Consider the following 19359-nt stretch of genomic DNA (forward strand, 5'->3'; position numbering starts at 1 on the left):
TATCAGCAGTTGCTCGGAATGCGAGGGGTAAGTGCGAAAATTGCAGCGGTGTCGGACAGCATGCATACACTCAGACGTCCTGAAAAATCCCACAGCTGCGGGCAGAGACAGACAAATATCTGATGCCTAAATGCCAGGAAGGAGAGCCTGTGAAATCATCACACAGGGCGCACTGAGAGCAAGCAGGAAGGAAGCCAAGGTATTGTAATCCATTTTTCGCCTGAGGCAAAAAATATGTTTTGCGCAACAATGCTTCGAGTGGAATGAGAAATGTTGAGGGGTTGTGTATTTTGAGCAGGATTTGATTGTTTTCCGCTAAAATGGGCTCGTCCGGGATTTGAACCCGGGACCTCTCGCACCCTAAGCGAGAATCATACCCCTAGACCAACGTGCCTGGGCACAGAAATGCAACGGCTCCGACCCTGCTCGGAGGGTTGGTGACAGAGAGTGGGAGACTACATCCCAAAGCAAGAAACTGCACATGGTGCTCTCTTCTGCAGTACGACTAGAGTCATTTGCATGGTCTTCATCGAACATGACATAAAAAGCCTCTATTCTTTAGACATTTTGGCCCAGATTTACAAGAAAATGACTAAGCGCGACGCTGTGCCAAATTTGCAAGCCCCACGCGCCGTCATTTTCAAAATGCAGGAAAGCGCCGTATTTAGTAGAATACAGCGCACCCCTGTGCTTCCCCCTGCGCCAGCTCTAAATTAGCTGCTGAGCGCCAACGCAGCCGTTCTTGCACCATGGTACAAGGATGACTGCGTTGAGGGGGAAATTGTTTTTGTGCAGGAAGGGACACCTTCCTGCCCAAAAAAAAAATCTTCAATGGTGATTTGCTCTTACTTCTATGTGTGCTGCAGAATGCATCACACATAGAAAGAGCAAAAACAAGGAGAAATGAAAACATTTCTCCTCAGTGCGCCACTCTAACGACACCCCTGGGATGGCGTTGGATTTTGGCGCTGACGCAGATTTACGCCAACTCCTAAATCTGGAGCAGCATCAAAATGCTATGGTGTTGCTGTGGCACACTCCCAACAACACCCATTTCACGCCCCTTCCAGGGAACGCGCTGCGTGCTAAGGGGCCGTATTTACAAGGTGGTGTTAAGCCACAAAAAGTGGCTGAACGCCATCTTGTAAATACCACGCAGTGCATAGTGCCACCGGGGCGTCACTAAAAGTGATGCTCCGGTGGCGATAGGGCCTTGTAAGTCTGGCACTTTATTTGCTCAAGGTGTGTGTTCTTGGTGAGGGCAGGAAAGCTATTTTCGCTCTCGTACCTTCCTTCCTTGGCTGGCTTGAATGCTGTAGGCTCAGGCTTCATTGCAAAGGTCAAACAGTGAGCAACTGACTGCTGCAAGCTGGCGCACCTCCTCTTGGTGAGCTGTGACAGATGCCCCAGGAGCGTAGTACCTCACGATGGTGAGGGATAGACACAGTCTCTTTTATCTCAGCTTGCCTGTCAGGTGAGGCAGGAAATGCAAATACTGTGAAAAAGCCCAGCGACTCGAACCAGGGACCTTTCGCATGTGAGGTGCGCATGATAACCACTACACTACACAAACAGACACACTTGCCGGCTTGCTTCATGTGGCTATGCATTGTACTGGAACCACCTCACTATGGAAACAGACACACCTGCTTGCTTTATGTGGCTATGCATTGGACTGGGATGCAAGGATGAGGGCCAATGTTCATGACGCTCAAAGCTGAGCCTTCCGGAACACGATCTCTTCCCTTGGAAGAAAGGAACTGGGATCACTTTCATTCCAAGAGGTGATTTCAGAACTGGACCCGAAATTACCATGGAGAAGCACTGTGCATTTAATGTTCCTACGAGCACTGCTGCTCCAGCACAGAAAAGCAGTTGCAAAGAAATCTCGCATACCTTCATGATGCTGAACCGTCTCGACGCCAGTATAAAGCATGTATTGCATTGCAACATGACATCTTACAAGAGTGAAAAGCAGAAATACTCCTGTTTAAAACACAGACTGAACCTATAAAGGTAGGGGTTTGTCTGGGATTTGAACCGAGGTCCTCTCACACCCGAAGCGAGAATCATACCCCTATACCAACTAGACTGCCGCTGCATAGTCATTTGAAACATCTTCTGAAGCGTCTTTCAGAAAAGCAGGGCCATTTGGAGGCTCTCTCTCTCTAAGCGTGCCATAGCAATTGATGTTTTCTGTCAAGGATTTTTTGTTTGTCTCTAGCAAGGCAAGAGGTAGTCAAAATGCCCTGTGCCAGTGAGCTGAACTAGGGCACTGATGTGAAAAGCAGACCCTTTCTGTTAGTTGTAACCCGCTGCAAGTCATGGACCCTTGCACCTTAGACTTCCCAACCAGAAGCACTGAAGGGCCTGCTAGCTCTTGAGCCAGAGGAGCATGCCTCTTGGATTCAAGCATACTTGCTCGATCAGCGCTCGATCAGGCGAGATTTATATTAGTGGCTCATAGGCCTGAAACACTCACCTGGGAGACGCAGGGTGGCTGATTTCCCGGAATGGCCCTTGATGGGGAAATCACCTCCTTTCCCCCGCCTCATTTCAGAATTGTGTGCTAGTCGCATGACAGTGTTCAGGGGTTCATGGGTACTGCCTACTCCCAGCTGCCTCTCTGTCTTCTTCATGTAAATTGCAAGTCACGAGGAGGCACCATTGCCAATATGCTCCGCCCACCTAACCAAGAAACCTAGTTTGAGCTTGTCTGCCTGTGTTGTTGCAGGGGCAGTATCTTCTTTGCCCAAAAGGTGGCAGGAGAGCCTCACTTCAAACGATAGAATCAACTGCTTAAGTAGAAAGCAGCATGGTAGTTACTGTCATAAAGTGCAGCTCTAACAGAAGGTGTGCCTGAGACGCCCCTTCCAGTAATACACAGAATTTTGATTGAGGGCCCAGCCGATGGGTTGGTGGATTTCTACTCACATGCCACAGCAACTTCCAAAGATAGTGGTGTGAGGAGCTGGCTCTGCAAGCAGAGCAAGATTTAAGGGAAGAAAATACACATGTCAGAAGTGGGATTTGAACCCACGCCTCCATGAAGAGACCAGAAGGCTCAGCTTCACTGAAGATCAAGCTCTCTTGAGTCTGGCGCCTTAGACCACTCGACCATCCTGACAGCCAAAACAGTGTGCAGGTCGGACTCTTCAGTCTGCACTTGTTGATTTTGCCACTTGCAATGTTCCTATCAAAGTCACAGCTTTAAAGGCCCCACAATATAACATGGCCAAGAAAAAAAAAAAACAGAACAAGAAACAATGCACATGCACGACCACCGAGGGATACAGATAACTTTTTAGCGTCCTGCAATAGTAAAGCACGTTTTACACAGGTCACAAGTTTTTAAAGGTCATTTCTGTCTAAGTGTGCATTGAGAGAGACTGAGGTTTTAGGGAGCAAACACAAAAGCTGCTGCTGCCAAGTGTTTCTGCCCGGTCTCAAACCGGGGACTTTTCGCGTGTGAGGCGAACGTGATAACCACTACACTACAGAAACAAGCTTGCTGATTTGACTGAAGGAGCACAGTTCCCCTCATATGTTTGCACGATTTCCTCTATACTTTATCAGCAGTTGCTCGGAATGCGAGGGGTAAGTGTGAAAATTGCAGCGGTGTCAGCCAGCATGCATACACTCAGACGTCCTGAAAAATCCCACAGCTGCGGGCAGAGACAGACAAATATCTGATGCCTAAATGCCAGGAAGGAGAGCCTGTGAAATCATCACACAGGGCGCACTGAGAGCAAGCAGGAAGGAAGCCAAGGCATTGTAATCCATTTTTCGCCTGAGGCAAAAAATATGTTTTGCGCAACAATGCTTCGAGTGGAATGAGAAATGTTGAGGGGTTGTGTATTTTGAGCAGGATTTGATTGTTTTCCGCTAAAATGGGCTCGTCTGGGATTTGAACCCGGGACCTCTCACACCCTAAGCGAAAATCATACCCCTAGACCAACGAGCCTGGGCACAGAAATGCAACGGCTCCGACCCTGCTCGGAGGTTTGGTGACAGAGAGTGGGAGACTTCATCCCAAAGCAAGAAACTGCACATGGTGCTCTCTTCTGCAGTACGACTAGAGTCATTTGCATGGTCTTCATCGAACATGACATAAAAAGCCTCTATCCTTTAGACATTTTGGCCCAGATTTACAAGAAAATGACTAAGCGCGACGCTGTTCCAAATTTGCAAGCCCCACGCGCCGCCATTTTCAAAATGCAGGGAAGCGCCATATTTAGTAGAATACAGCGCACCCCTGTGCTTCCCCCTGCGCCAGCTCTAAATTAGCTGCTGAGCGCCAATGCAGCCGTTCTTGCACCATGGTACAAGGATGACTGCGTTGAGGGGGAAAATGTTTTTGTGCAGGAAGGGACACCTTCCTGCCCAAAAACAAAATCTTCAATGGTGATTTGCTCTTACTTCTATGTGTGCTGCAGAATGCATCACACATAGAAAGAGCAAAAACAAGGAGAAATGAAAACATTTCTTCTCAGTGCGCCACTCTAACGACACCCCTGGGATGGCGTTGGATTTTGGCGCTGACGCAGATTTACGCCAACTCCTAAATCTGGAGCAGCATCAAAATGCTATGGTGTTGCTGTGGCACACTCCCAACAACACCCATTGCACGCCCCTTCCAGGGAACGCGCTGCGTGCTAAGGGGCCGTATTTACAAGGTGGTGTTAAGCCACAAAAAGTGGCTGAACGCCATCTTGTAAATACCGCGCAGTGCATAGTGCCACCGGGGCGTCACTAAAAGTGATGCTCCGGTGGCGATAGGGCCTTGTAAGTCTGGCACTTTATTTGCTCAAGGTGTGTGTTCTTGGTGAGGGCAGGAAAGCTATTTTCGCTCTCGTACCTTCCTTCCTTGGCTGGCTTGAATGCTGTAGGCTCAGGCTTCATTGCAAAGGTCAAACAGTGAGCAACTGACTGCCGTAAGCTGGCGCAACTCCTCTTGGTGAGCTGTGACAGATGCCCCAGGAGCGTAGTACCTCACGATGGTGAGGGATAGACACAGTCTCTTTTATCTCAGCTTGCCTGTCAGGTGAGGCAGGAAATGCAAATACTGTGAAAAAGCCCAGCAACTCGAACCAGGGACCTTTCGCATGTGAGGTGCGCATGATAACCACTACACTACACAAACAGACACACTTGCCGGCTTGCTTCATGTGGCTATGCATTGTACTGGAACCACCACACTATGGACACAGACACACCTGCTTGCTTTATGTGGCTATGCATTGGACTGGGATGCAAGGATGAGGGCCAATGTTCATGACGCTCAAAGCTGAGCCTTCCGGAACACGATCTCTTCCCTTGGAAGAAAGGAACTGGGATCACTTTCATTCCAAGAGGTGATTTCAGAACTGGACCCGAAATTACCATGGAGAAGCAGTGTGCATTTAATGTTCCTACGAGCACTGCTGCTCCAGCACAGAAAAGCAGTTGCAAAGAAATCTCGCATACCTTCATGATGCTGAACCGTCTCGACGCCAGTATAAAGCATGTATTGCATTGCAACATGACATCTTACAAGAGTGAAAAGCAGAAATACTCCTGTTTAAAACACAGACTGAACCTATAAAGGTAGGGGTTTGTCTGGGATTTGAACTGAGGTCCTCTCACACCCGAAGCGAGAATCATACCCCTATACCAACTAGACTGCCGCTGCATAGTCATTTGAAACATCTTCTGAAGCGTCTTTCAGAAAAGCAGGGCCATTTGGAGGCTCTCTCTCTCTAAGCGTGCCATAGCAATTGATGTTTTCTGTCAAGGATTTTTTGTTTGTCTCTAGCAAGGCAAGAGGTAGTCAAAATGCCCTGTGCCAGTGAGCTGAACTAGGGCACTGATGTGAAAAGCAGACCCTTTCTGGTAGTTGTAACCCGCTGCAAGTCATGGACCCTTGCACCTTAGACTTCCCAACCAGAAGCACTGAAGGGCCTACTAGCTCTTGAGCCAGAGGAGCATGCCTCTTGGATTCAAGCACACTTGCTCGATCAGGCGAGATTTATATTAGTGGCTCATAGGCCTGAATCACTCACCTGGGAGACGCAGGGTGGCTGATTTCCCGGAATGGCCCTTGATGGGGAAATCACCTCCTTTCCCCCGCCTCATTTCAGAATTGTGTGCTAGTCGCAAGACAGTGTTCAGGGGTTCATGGGTACTGCCTACTCCCAGCTGCCTCTCTGTCTTCTTCCTGTAAATTGCAAGTCACGAGGAGGCACCATTGCCAATATGCTCCGCCCACCTAACCAAGAAACCTAGTTTGAGCTTGTCTGCCTGTGTTGTTGCAGGGGCAGTGTCTTCTTTGCCCAAAAGGTGGCAGGAGAGCCTCACTTCAAACGATAGAATCAACTGCTTAAGTAGAAAGCAGCATGGTAGTTACTGTCATAAAGTGCAGCTCTAACAGAAGGTGTGCCTGAGACGCCCCTTCCAGTGCTACACAGAATTTTGATTGAGGGCCCAGCCGATGGGTTGGTGGATTTCTACTCACATGCCACAGCAGCTTCCAAAGATAGTGGTGTGAGGAGCTGGCTCTGCAAGCAGAGCAAGATTTAAGGGAAGAAAATACACCTGTCAGAAGTGGGATTTGAACCCACGCCTCCATGAAGAGACCAGAAGGCTCAGCTTCACTGAAGATCAAGCTCTCTTGAGTCTGGCGCCTTAGACCACTCGGCCATCCTGACAGCCAAAGCAGTGTGCAGGTCGGACTCTTCAGTCTGCACTTGTTGATTTTGCCGCTTGCAATGTTCCTATCAAAGTCACAGCTTTAAAGGCCCCACAATATAACATGGCCAAGAAAAAAAAAAATAAACAGAACAAGAAACAATGCACATGCACGACCACCGAGGGATGCAGATAACTTTTTAGCGTCCTGCAATAGTAAAGCACGTTTTACACAGGTCACAAGTTTTTAAAGGTCATTTCTGTCTAAGTGTGCATTGAGAGAGACTGAGGTTTTAGGGAGCAAACACAAAAGCTGCTGCTGCCAAGTGTTTCTGCCCGGTCTCAAACCGGGGACTTTTCGCGTGTGAGGCGAATGTGATAACCACTACACTACAGAAACAAGCTTGCTGATTTGACTGAAGGAGCACAGTTCCCCTCATATGTTTGCACGATTTCCTCTATACTTTATCAGCAGTTGCTCGGAATGCGAGGGGTAAGTGTGAAAATTGCAGCGGTGTCGGACAGCATGCATACACTCAGACGTCCTGAAAAATCCCACAGCTGCGGGCAGAGACAGACAAATATCTGATGCCTAAATGCCAGGAAGGAGAGCCTGTGAAATCATCACACAGGGCGCACTGAGAGCAAGCAGGAAGGAAGCCAAGGTATTGTAATCCATTTTTCGCCTGAGGCAAAAAATATGTTTTGCGCAACAATGCTTCGAGTGGAATGAGAAATGTTGAGAGGTTGTGTATTTTGAGCAGGATTTGATTGTTTTCCGCTAAAATGGGCTCGTCCGGGATTTGAACCCGGGACCTCTCGCACCCTAAGCGAGAATCATACCCCTAGACCAACGAGCCTGGGCACAGAAATGCAACGGCTCCGACCCTGCTCGGAGGGTTGGTGACAGAGAGTGGGAGACTACATCCCAAAGCAAGAAACTGCACATGGTGCTCTCTTCTGCAGTACGACTAGAGTCATTTGCATGGTCTTCATCGAACATGACATAAAAAGCCTCTATTCTTTAGACATTTTGGCCCAGATTTACAAGAAAATGACTAAGCGCGACGCTGTGCCAAATTTGCAAGCCCCACGCGCCGTCATTTTCAAAATGCAGGAAAGCGCCGTATTTAGTAGAATACAGCGCACCCCTGTGCTTCCCCCTTCGCCAGCTCTAAATTAGCTGCTGAGCGCCAACGCAGCCGTTCTTGCACCATGGTACAAGGATGACTGCGTTGAGGGGGAAATTGTTTTTGTGCAGGAAGGGACACCTTCCTGCCCAAAAAAAAAATCTTCAATGGTGATTTGCTCTTACTTCTATGTGTGCTGCAGAATGCATCACACATAGAAAGAGCAAAAACAAGGAGAAATGAAAACATTTCTCCTCAGTGCGCCACTCTAACGACACCCCTGGGATGGCGTTGGATTTTGGCGCTGACGCAGATTTACGCCAACTCCTAAATCTGGAGCAGCATCAAAATGCTATGGTGTTGCTGTGGCACACTCCCAACAACACCCATTGCACGCCCCTTCCAGGGAACGCGCTGCGTGCTAAGGGGCCGTATTTACAAGGTGGTGTTAAGCCACAAAAAGTGGCTGAACGCCATCTTGTAAATACCGCGCAGTGCATAGTGCCACCGGGGCGTCACTAAAAGTGATGCTCCGGTGGCGATAGGGCCTTGTAAGTCTGGCACTTTATTTGCTCAAGGTGTGTGTTCTTGGTGAGGGCAGGAAAGCTATTTTCGCTCTTGTACCTTCCTTCCTTGGCTGGCTTGAATGCTGTAGGCTCAGGCTTCATTGCAAAGGTCAAACAGTGAGCAACTGACTGCCGTAAGCTGGCGCACCTCCTCTTGGTGAGCTGTGACAGATGCCCCAGGAGCGTAGTACCTCACGATGGTGAGGGATAGACACAGTCTCTTTTATCTCAGCTTGCCTGTCAGGTGAGGCAGGAAATGCAAATACTGTGAAAAAGCCCAGCGACTCGAACCAGGGACCTTTCGCATGTGAGGTGCGCATGATAACCACTACACTACACAAACAGACACACTTGCCGGCTTGCTTCATGTGGCTATGCATTGTACTGGAACCACCTCACTATGGAAACAGACACACCTGCTTGCTTTATGTGGCTATGCATTGGACTGGGATGCAAGGATGAGGGCCAATGTTCATGACGCTCAAAGCTGAGCCTTCCGGAACACGATCTCTTCCCTTGGAAGAAAGGAACTGGGATCACTTTCATTCCAAGAGGTGATTTCAGAACTGGACCCGAAATTACCATGGAGAAGCACTGTGCATTTAATGTTCCTACGAGCACTGCTGCTCCAGCACAGAAAAGCAGTTGCAAAGAAATCTCGCATACCTTCATGATGCTGAACCGTCTCGACGCCAGTATAAAGCATGTATTGCATTGCAACATGACATCTTACAAGAGTGAAAAGCAGAAATACTCCTGTTTAAAACACAGACTGAACCTATAAAGGTAGGGGTTTGTCTGGGATTTGAACCGAGGTCCTCTCACACCCGAAGCGAGAATCATACCCCTATACCAACTAGACTGCCGCTGCATAGTCATTTGAAACATCTTCTGAAGCGTCTTTCAGAAAAGCAGGGCCATTTGGAGGCTCTCTCTCTCTAAGCGTGCCATAGCAATTGATGTTTTCTGTCAAGGATTTTTTGTTTGTCTCTAGCAAGGCAAGAGGTAGTCAAAATGCCCTGTGCCAGTGAGCTGAACTAGGGCACTGATGTGAAAAGCAGACCCTTTCTGTTAGTTGTAACCCGCTGCAAGTCATGGACCCTTGCACCTTAGACTTCCCAACCAGAAGCACTGAAGGGCCTGCTAGCTCTTGAGCCAGAGGAGCATGCCTCTTGGATTCAAGCATACTTGCTCGATCAGCGCTCGATCAGGCGAGATTTATATTAGTGGCTCATAGGCCTGAAACACTCACCTGGGAGACGCAGGGTGGCTGATTTCCCGGAATGGCCCTTGATGGGGAAATCACCTCCTTTCCCCCGCCTCATTTCAGAATTGTGTGCTAGTCGCATGACAGTGTTCAGGGGTTCATGGGTACTGCCTACTCCCAGCTGCCTCTCTGTCTTCTTCATGTAAATTGCAAGTCACGAGGAGGCACCATTGCCAATATGCTCCGCCCACCTAACCAAGAAACCTAGTTTGAGCTTGTCTGCCTGTGTTGTTGCAGGGGCAGTATCTTCTTTGCCCAAAAGGTGGCAGGAGAGCCTCACTTCAAACGATAGAATCAACTGCTTAAGTAGAAAGCAGCATGGTAGTTACTGTCATAAAGTGCAGCTCTAACAGAAGGTGTGCCTGAGACGCCCCTTCCAGTAATACACAGAATTTTGATTGAGGGCCCAGCCGATGGGTTGGTGGATTTCTACTCACATGCCACAGCAACTTCCAAAGATAGTGGTGTGAGGAGCTGGCTCTGCAAGCAGAGCAAGATTTAAGGGAAGAAAATACACATGTCAGAAGTGGGATTTGAACCCACGCCTCCATGAAGAGACCAGAAGGCTCAGCTTCACTGAAGATCAAGCTCTCTTGAGTCTGGCGCCTTAGACCACTCGACCATCCTGACAGCCAAAACAGTGTGCAGGTCGGACTCTTCAGTCTGCACTTGTTGATTTTGCCACTTGCAATGTTCCTATCAAAGTCACAGCTTTAAAGGCCCCACAATATAACATGGCCAAGAAAAAAAAAAAAACAGAACAAGAAACAATGCACATGCACGACCACCGAGGGATACAGATAACTTTTTAGCGTCCTGCAATAGTAAAGCACGTTTTACACAGGTCACAAGTTTTTAAAGGTCATTTCTGTCTAAGTGTGCATTGAGAGAGACTGAGGTTTTAGGGAGCAAACACAAAAGCTGCTGCTGCCAAGTGTTTCTGCCCGGTCTCAAACCGGGGACTTTTCGCGTGTGAGGCGAACGTGATAACCACTACACTACAGAAACAAGCTTGCTGATTTGACTGAAGGAGCACAGTTCCCCTCATATGTTTGCACGATTTCCTCTATACTTTATCAGCAGTTGCTCGGAATGCGAGGGGTAAGTGTGAAAATTGCAGCGGTGTCAGCCAGCATGCATACACTCAGACGTCCTGAAAAATCCCACAGCTGCGGGCAGAGACAGACAAATATCTGATGCCTAAATGCCAGGAAGGAGAGCCTGTGAAATCATCACACAGGGCGCACTGAGAGCAAGCAGGAAGGAAGCCAAGGCATTGTAATCCATTTTTCGCCTGAGGCAAAAAATATGTTTTGCGCAACAATGCTTCGAGTGGAATGAGAAATGTTGAGGGGTTGTGTATTTTGAGCAGGATTTGATTGTTTTCCGCTAAAATGGGCTCGTCTGGGATTTGAACCCGGGACCTCTCACACCCTAAGCGAGAATCATACCCCTAGACCAACGAGCCTGGGCACAGAAATGCAACGGCTCCGACCCTGCTCGGAGGTTTGGTGACAGAGAGTGGGAGACTTCATCCCAAAGCAAGAAACTGCACATGGTGCTCTCTTCTGCAGTACGACTAGAGTCATTTGCATGGTCTTCATCGAACATGACATAAAAAGCCTCTATCCTTTAGACATTTTGGCCCAGATTTACAAGAAAATGACTAAGCGCGACGCTGTTCCAAATTTGCAAGCCCCACGCGCCGCCATTTTCAAAATGCAGGGAAGCGCCATATTTAGTAGAATACAGCGCACCCCTGTGCTTCCCCCTGCGCCAGCTCTAAATTAGCTGCTGAGCGCCAATGCAGCCGTTCTTGCACCATGGTACAAGGATGACTGCGTTGAGGGGGAAAATGTTTTTGTGCAGGAAGGGACACCTTCCTGCCCAAAAACAAAATCTTCAATGGTGATTTGCTCTTACTTCTATGTGTGCTGCAGAATGCATCACACATAGAAAGAGCAAAAACAAGGAGAAATGAAAACATTTCTTCTCAGTGCGCCACTCTAACGACACCCCTGGGATGGCGTTGGATTTTGGCGCTGACGCAGATTTACGCCAACTCCTAAATCTGGAGCAGCATCAAAATGCTATGGTGTTGCTGTGGCACACTCCCAACAACACCCATTGCACGCCCCTTCCAGGGAACGCGCTGCGTGCTAAGGGGCCGTATTTACAAGGTGGTGTTAAGCCACAAAAAGTGGCTGAACGCCATCTTGTAAATACCGCGCAGTGCATAGTGCCACCGGGGCGTCACTAAAAGTGATGCTCCGGTGGCGATAGGGCCTTGTAAGTCTGGCACTTTATTTGCTCAAGGTGTGTGTTCTTGGTGAGGGCAGGAAAGCTATTTTCGCTCTCGTACCTTCCTTCCTTGGCTGGCTTGAATGCTGTAGGCTCAGGCTTCATTGCAAAGGTCAAACAGTGAGCAACTGACTGCCGTAAGCTGGCGCAACTCCTCTTGGTGAGCTGTGACAGATGCCCCAGGAGCGTAGTACCTCACGATGGTGAGGGATAGACACAGTCTCTTTTATCTCAGCTTGCCTGTCAGGTGAGGCAGGAAATGCAAATACTGTGAAAAAGCCCAGCAACTCGAACCAGGGACCTTTCGCATGTGAGGTGCGCATGATAACCACTACACTACACAAACAGACACACTTGCCGGCTTGCTTCATGTGGCTATGCATTGTACTGGAACCACCACACTATGGACACAGACACACCTGCTTGCTTTATGTGGCTATGCATTGGACTGGGATGCAAGGATGAGGGCCAATGTTCATGACGCTCAAAGCTGAGCCTTCCGGAACACGATCTCTTCCCTTGGAAGAAAGGAACTGGGATCACTTTCATTCCAAGAGGTGATTTCAGAACTGGACCCGAAATTACCATGGAGAAGCAGTGTGCATTTAATGTTCCTACGAGCACTGCTGCTCCAGCACAGAAAAGCAGTTGCAAAGAAATCTCGCATACCTTCATGATGCTGAACCGTCTCGACGCCAGTATAAAGCATGTATTGCATTGCAACATGACATCTTACAAGAGTGAAAAGCAGAAATACTCCTGTTTAAAACACAGACTGAACCTATAAAGGTAGGGGTTTGTCTGGGATTTGAACTGAGGTCCTCTCACACCCGAAGCGAGAATCATACCCCTATACCAACTAGACTGCCGCTGCATAGTCATTTGAAACATCTTCTGAAGCGTCTTTCAGAAAAGCAGGGCCATTTGGAGGCTCTCTCTCTCTAAGCGTGCCATAGCAATTGATGTTTTCTGTCAAGGATTTTTTGTTTGTCTCTAGCAAGGCAAGAGGTAGTCAAAATGCCCTGTGCCAGTGAGCTGAACTAGGGCACTGATGTGAAAAGCAGACCCTTTCTGGTAGTTGTAACCCGCTGCAAGTCATGGACCCTTGCACCTTAGACTTCCCAACCAGAAGCACTGAAGGGCCTACTAGCTCTTGAGCCAGAGGAGCATGCCTCTTGGATTCAAGCACACTTGCTCGATCAGGCGAGATTTATATTAGTGGCTCATAGGCCTGAATCACTCACCTGGGAGACGCAGGGTGGCTGATTTCCCGGAATGGCCCTTGATGGGGAAATCACCTCCTTTCCCCCGCCTCATTTCAGAATTGTGTGCTAGTCGCAAGACAGTGTTCAGGGGTTCATGGGTACTGCCTACTCCCAGCTGCCTCTCTGTCTTCTTCATGTAAATTGCAAGTCACGAGGAGGCACCATTGCCAATATGCTCCGCCCACCTAACCAAGAAACCTAGTTTGAGCTTGTCTGCCTGTGTTGTTGCAGGGGCAGTGTCTTCTTTGCCCAAAAGGTGGCAGGAGAGCCTCACTTCAAACGATAGAATCAACTGCTTAAGTAGAAAGCAGCATGGTAGTTACTGTCATAAAGTGCAGCTCTAACAGAAGGTGTGCCTGAGACGCCCCTTCCAGTGCTACACAGAATTTTGATTGAGGGCCCAGCCGATGGGTTGGTGGATTTCTACTCACATGCCACAGCAGCTTCCAAAGATAGTGGTGTGAGGAGCTGGCTCTGCAAGCAGAGCAAGATTTAAGGGAAGAAAATACACCTGTCAGAAGTGGGATTTGAACCCACGCCTCCATGAAGAGACCAGAAGGCTCAGCTTCACTGAAGATCAAGCTCTCTTGAGTCTGGCGCCTTAGACCACTCGGCCATCCTGACAGCCAAAGCAGTGTGCAGGTCGGACTCTTCAGTCTGCACTTGTTGATTTTGCCGCTTGCAATGTTCCTATCAAAGTCACAGCTTTAAAGGCCCCACAATATAACATGGCCAAGAAAAAAAAAAATAAACAGAACAAGAAACAATGCACATGCACGACCACCGAGGGATGCAGATAACTTTTTAGCGTCCTGCAATAGTAAAGCACGTTTTACACAGGTCACAAGTTTTTAAAGGTCATTTCTGTCTAAGTGTGCATTGAGAGAGACTGAGGTTTTAGGGAGCAAACACAAAAGCTGCTGCTGCCAAGTGTTTCTGCCCGGTCTCAAACCGGGGACTTTTCGCGTGTGAGGCGAATGTGATAACCACTACACTACAGAAACAAGCTTGCTGATTTGACTGAAGGAGCACAGTTCCCCTCATATGTTTGCACGATTTCCTCTATACTTTATCAGCAGTTGCTCGGAATGCGAGGGGTAAGTGTGAAAATTGCAGCGGTGTCGGACAGCATGCATACACTCAGACGTCCTGAAAAATCCCACAGCTGCGGGCAGAGACAGACAAATATCTGATGCCTAAATGCCAGGAAGGAGAGCCTGTGAAATCATCACACAGGGCGCACTGAGAGCAAGCAGGAAGGAAGCCAAGGTATTGTAATCCATTTTTCGCCTGAGGCAAAAAATATGTTTTGCGCAACAATGCTTCGAGTGGAATGAGAAATGTTGAGGGGTTGTGTATTTTGAGCAGGATTTGATTGTTTTCCGCTAAAATGGGCTCGTCCGGGATTTGAACCCGGGACCTCTCGCACCCTAAGCGAGAATCATACCCCTAGACCAACGAGCCTGGGCACAGAAATGCAACGGCTCCGACCCTGCTCGGAGGGTTGGTGACAGAGAGTGGGAGACTACATCCCAAAGCAAGAAACTGCACATGGTGCTCTCTTCTGCAGTACGACTAGAGTCATTTGCATGGTCTTCATCGAACATGACATAAAAAGCCTCTATTCTTTAGACATTTTGGCCCAGATTTACAAGAAAATGACTAAGCGCGACGCTGTGCCAAATTTGCAAGCCCCACGCGCCGTCATTTTCAAAATGCAGGAAAGCGCCGTATTTAGTAGAATACAGCGCACCCCTGTGCTTCCCCCTTCGCCAGCTCTAAATTAGCTGCTGAGCGCCAACGCAGCCGTTCTTGCACCATGGTACAAGGATGACTGCGTTGAGGGGGAAATTGTTTTTGTGCAGGAAGGGACACCTTCCTGCCCAAAAAAAAAATCTTCAATGGTGATTTGCTCTTACTTCTATGTGTGCTGCAGAATGCATCACACATAGAAAGAGCAAAAACAAGGAGAAATGAAAACATTTCTCCTCAGTGCGCCACTCTAACGACACCCCTGGGATGGCGTTGGATTTTGGCGCTGACGCAGATTTACGCCAACTCCTAAATCTGGAGCAGCATCAAAATGCTATGGTGTTGCTGTGGCACACTCCCAACAACACCCATTGCACGCCCCTTCCAGGGAACGCGCTGCGTGCTAAGGGGCCGTATTTACAAGGTGGTGTTAAGCCACAAAAAGTGGCTGAACGCCATCTTGTAAATACCGCGCAGTGCATAGTGCCACCGGGGCGTCACTAAAAGTGATGCTCCGGTGGCGATAGGGCCTTGTAAGTCTGGCACTTTATTTGCTCAAGGTGTGTGTTCTTGGTGAGGGCAGGAAAGCTATTTTCGCTCTTGTACCTTCCTTCCTTGGCTGGCTTGAATGCTGTAGGCTCAGGCTTCATTGCAAAGGTCAAACAGTGAGCAACTGACTGCCGTAAGCTGGCGCACCTCCTCTTGGTGAGCTGTGACAGATGCCCCAGGAGCGTAGTACCTCACGATGGTGAGGGATAGACACAGTCTCTTTTATCTCAGCTTGCCTGTCAGGTGAGGCAGGAAATGCAAATACTGTGAAAAAGCCCAGCGACTCGAACCAGGGACCTTTCGCATGTGAGGTGCGCATGATAACCACTACACTACACAAACAGACACACTTGCCGGCTTGCTTCATGTGGCTATGCATTGTACTGGAACCACCTCACTATGGAAACAGACACACCTGCTTGCTTTATGTGGCTATGCATTGGACTGGGATGCAAGGATGAGGGCCAATGTTCATGACGCTCAAAGCTGAGCCTTCCGGAACACGATCTCTTCCCTTGGAAGAAAGGAACTGGGATCACTTTCATTCCAAGAGGTGATTTCAGAACTGGACCCGAAATTACCATGGAGAAGCACTGTGCATTTAATGTTCCTACGAGCACTGCTGCTCCAGCACAGAAAAGCAGTTGCAAAGAAATCTCGCATACCTTCATGATGCTGAACCGTCTCGACGCCAGTATAAAGCATGTATTGCATTGCAACATGACATCTTACAAGAGTGAAAAGCAGAAATACTCCTGTTTAAAACACAGACTGAACCTATAAAGGTAGGGGTTTGTCTGGGATTTGAACCGAGGTCCTCTCACACCCGAAGCGAGAATCATACCCCTATACCAACTAGACTGCCGCTGCATAGTCATTTGAAACATCTTCTGAAGCGTCTTTCAGAAAAGCAGGGCCATTTGGAGGCTCTCTCTCTCTAAGCGTGCCATAGCAATTGATGTTTTCTGTCAAGGATTTTTTGTTTGTCTCTAGCAAGGCAAGAGGTAGTCAAAATGCCCTGTGCCAGTGAGCTGAACTAGGGCACTGATGTGAAAAGCAGACCCTTTCTGTTAGTTGTAACCCGCTGCAAGTCATGGACCCTTGCACCTTAGACTTCCCAACCAGAAGCACTGAAGGGCCTGCTAGCTCTTGAGCCAGAGGAGCATGCCTCTTGGATTCAAGCACACTTGCTCGATCAGCGCTCGATCAGGCGAGATTTATATTAGTGGCTCATAGGCCTGAAACACTCACCTGGGAGACGCAGGGTGGCTGATTTCCCGGAATGGCACTTGATGGGGAAATCACCTCCTTTCCCCCGCCTCATTTCAGAATTGTGTGCTAGTCGCATGACAGTGTTCAGGGGTTCATGGGTACTGCCTACTCCCAGCTGCCTCTCTGTCTTCTTCATGTAAATTGCAAGTCACGAGGAGGCACCATTGCCAATATGCTCCGCCCACCTAACCAAGAAACCTAGTTTGAGCTTGTCTGCCTGTGTTGTTGCAGGGGCAGTATCTTCTTTGCCCAAAAGGTGGCAGGAGAGCCTCACTTCAAACGATAGAATCAACTGCTTAAGTAGAAAGCAGCATGGTAGTTACTGTCATAAAGTGCAGCTCTAACAGAAGGTGTGCCTGAGACGCCCCTTCCAGTAATACACAGAATTTTGATTGAGGGCCCAGCCGATGGGTTGGTGGATTTCTACTCACATGCCACAGCAACTTCCAAAGATAGTGGTGTGAGGAGCTGGCTCTGCAAGCAGAGCAAGATTTAAGGGAAGAAAATACACATGTCAGAAGTGGGATTTGAACCCACGCCTCCATGAAGAGACCAGAAGGCTCAGCTTCACTGAAGATCAAGCTCTCTTGAGTCTGGCGCCTTAGACCACTCGACCATCCTGACAGCCAAAACAGTGTGCAGGTCGGACTCTTCAGTCTGCACTTGTTGATTTTGCCACTTGCAATGTTCCTATCAAAGTCACAGCTTTAAAGGCCCCACAATATAACATGGCCAAGAAAAAAAAAAAAACAGAACAAGAAACAATGCACATGCACGACCACCGAGGGATACGGATAACTTTTTAGCGTCCTGCAATAGTAAAGCACGTTTTACACAGGTCACAAGTTTTTAAAGGTCATTTCTGTCTAAGTGTGCATTGAGAGAGACTGAGGTTTTAGGGAGCAAACACAAAAGCTGCTGCTGCCAAGTGTTTCTGCCCGGTCTCAAACCAGGGACTTTTCACGTGTGAGGCGAACGTGATAACCACTACACTACAGAAACAAGCTTGCTGATTTGACTGAAGGAGCACAGTTCCCCTCATATGTTTGCACGATTTCCTCTATACTTTATCAGCAGTTGCTCGGAATGCGAGGGGTAAGTGTGAAAATTGCAGCGGTGTCAGCCAGCATGCATACACTCAGACGTCCTGAAAAATCCCACAGCTGCGGGCAGAGACAGACAAATATCTGATGCCTAAATGCCAGGAAGGAGAGCCTGTGAAATCATCACACAGGGCGCACTGAGAGCAAGCAGGAAGGAAGCCAAGGCATTGTAATCCATTTTTCGCCTGAGGCAAAAAATATGTTTTGCGCAACAATGCTTCGAGTGGAATGAGAAATGTTGAGGGGTTGTGTATTTTGAGCAGGATTTGATTGTTTTACGCTAAAATGGGCTCGTCTGGGATTTGAACCCGGGACCTCTCCCACCCTAAGCGAGAATCATACCCCTAGACCAACGAGCCTGGGCACAGAAATGCAACGGCTCCGACCCTGCTCGGAGGTTTGGTGACAGAGAGTGGGAGACTTCATCCCAAAGCAAGAAACTGCACATGGTGCTCTCTTCTGCAGTACGACTAGAGTCATTTGCATGGTCTTCATCGAACATGACATAAAAAGCCTCTATCCTTTAGACATTTTGGCCCAGATTTACAAGAAAATGACTAAGCGCGACGCTGTTCCAAATTTGCAAGCCCCACGCGCCGCCATTTTCAAAATGCAGGGAAGCGCCATATTTAGTAGAATACAGCGCACCCCTGTGCTTCCCCCTGCGCCAGCTCTAAATTAGCTGCTGAGCGCCAATGCAGCCGTTCTTGCACCATGGTACAAGTATGACTGCGTTGAGGGGGAAAATGTTTTTGTGCAGGAAGGGACACCTTCCTGCCCAAAAACAAAATCTTCAATGGTGATTTGCTCTTACTTCTATGTGTGCTGCAGAATGCATCACACATAGAAAGAGCAAAAACAAGGAGAAATGAAAACATTTCTTCTCAGTGCGCCACTCTAACGACACCCCTGGGATGGCGTTGGATTTTGGCGCTGACGCAGATTTACGCCAACTCCTAAATCTGGAGCAGCATCAAAATGCTATGGTGTTGCTGTGGCACACTCCCAACAACACCCATTGCACGCCCCTTCCAGGGAACGCGCTGCGTGCTAAGGGGCCGTATTTACAAGGTGGTGTTAAGCCACAAAAAGTGGCTGAACGCCATCTTGTAAATACCGCGCAGTGCATAGTGCCACCGGAGCGTCACTAAAAGTGATGCTCCGGTGGCGATAGGGCCTTGTAAGTCTGGCACTTTATTTGCTCAAGGTGTGTGTTCTTGGTGAGGGCAGGAAAGCTATTTTCGCTCTCGTACCTTCCTTCCTTGGCTGGCTTGAATGCTGTAGGCTCAGGCTTCATTGCAAAGGTCAAACAGTGAGCAACTGACTGCCGTAAGCTGGCGCAACTCCTCTTGGTGAGCTGTGACAGATGCCCCAGGAGCGTAGTACCTCACGATGGTGAGGGATAGACACAGTCTCTTTTATCTCAGCTTGCCTGTCAGGTGAGGCAGGAAATGCAAATACTGTGAAAAAGCCCAGCAACTCGAACCA

At 48.6% G+C, this 19359-nt stretch overlaps 3 non-coding genes across 3 annotated transcripts; all 3 read right to left on the reverse strand.

Annotated features, from left to right (window-relative positions):
* Positions 1-322: 322 nt before the first annotated feature.
* Positions 323-394, reverse strand: TRNAP-AGG (transfer RNA proline (anticodon AGG)). Its single transcript has one exon. It is a non-coding gene; the product is annotated as a tRNA-Pro (tRNA).
* A 7060-nt stretch (positions 395-7454) lies between these two features.
* Positions 7455-7526, reverse strand: TRNAP-AGG (transfer RNA proline (anticodon AGG)). Its single transcript has one exon. It is a non-coding gene; the product is annotated as a tRNA-Pro (tRNA).
* A 7061-nt stretch (positions 7527-14587) lies between these two features.
* On the reverse strand, positions 14588-14659 carry TRNAP-AGG (transfer RNA proline (anticodon AGG)). Its single transcript has one exon. It is a non-coding gene; the product is annotated as a tRNA-Pro (tRNA).
* Positions 14660-19359: the final 4700 nt, after the last annotated feature.

The sequence above is a fragment of the Pleurodeles waltl genome, unplaced genomic scaffold (genome assembly GCF_031143425.1).
Source record: "Pleurodeles waltl isolate 20211129_DDA unplaced genomic scaffold, aPleWal1.hap1.20221129 scaffold_412, whole genome shotgun sequence".
Taxonomy (NCBI): domain Eukaryota; kingdom Metazoa; phylum Chordata; class Amphibia; order Caudata; family Salamandridae; genus Pleurodeles; species Pleurodeles waltl.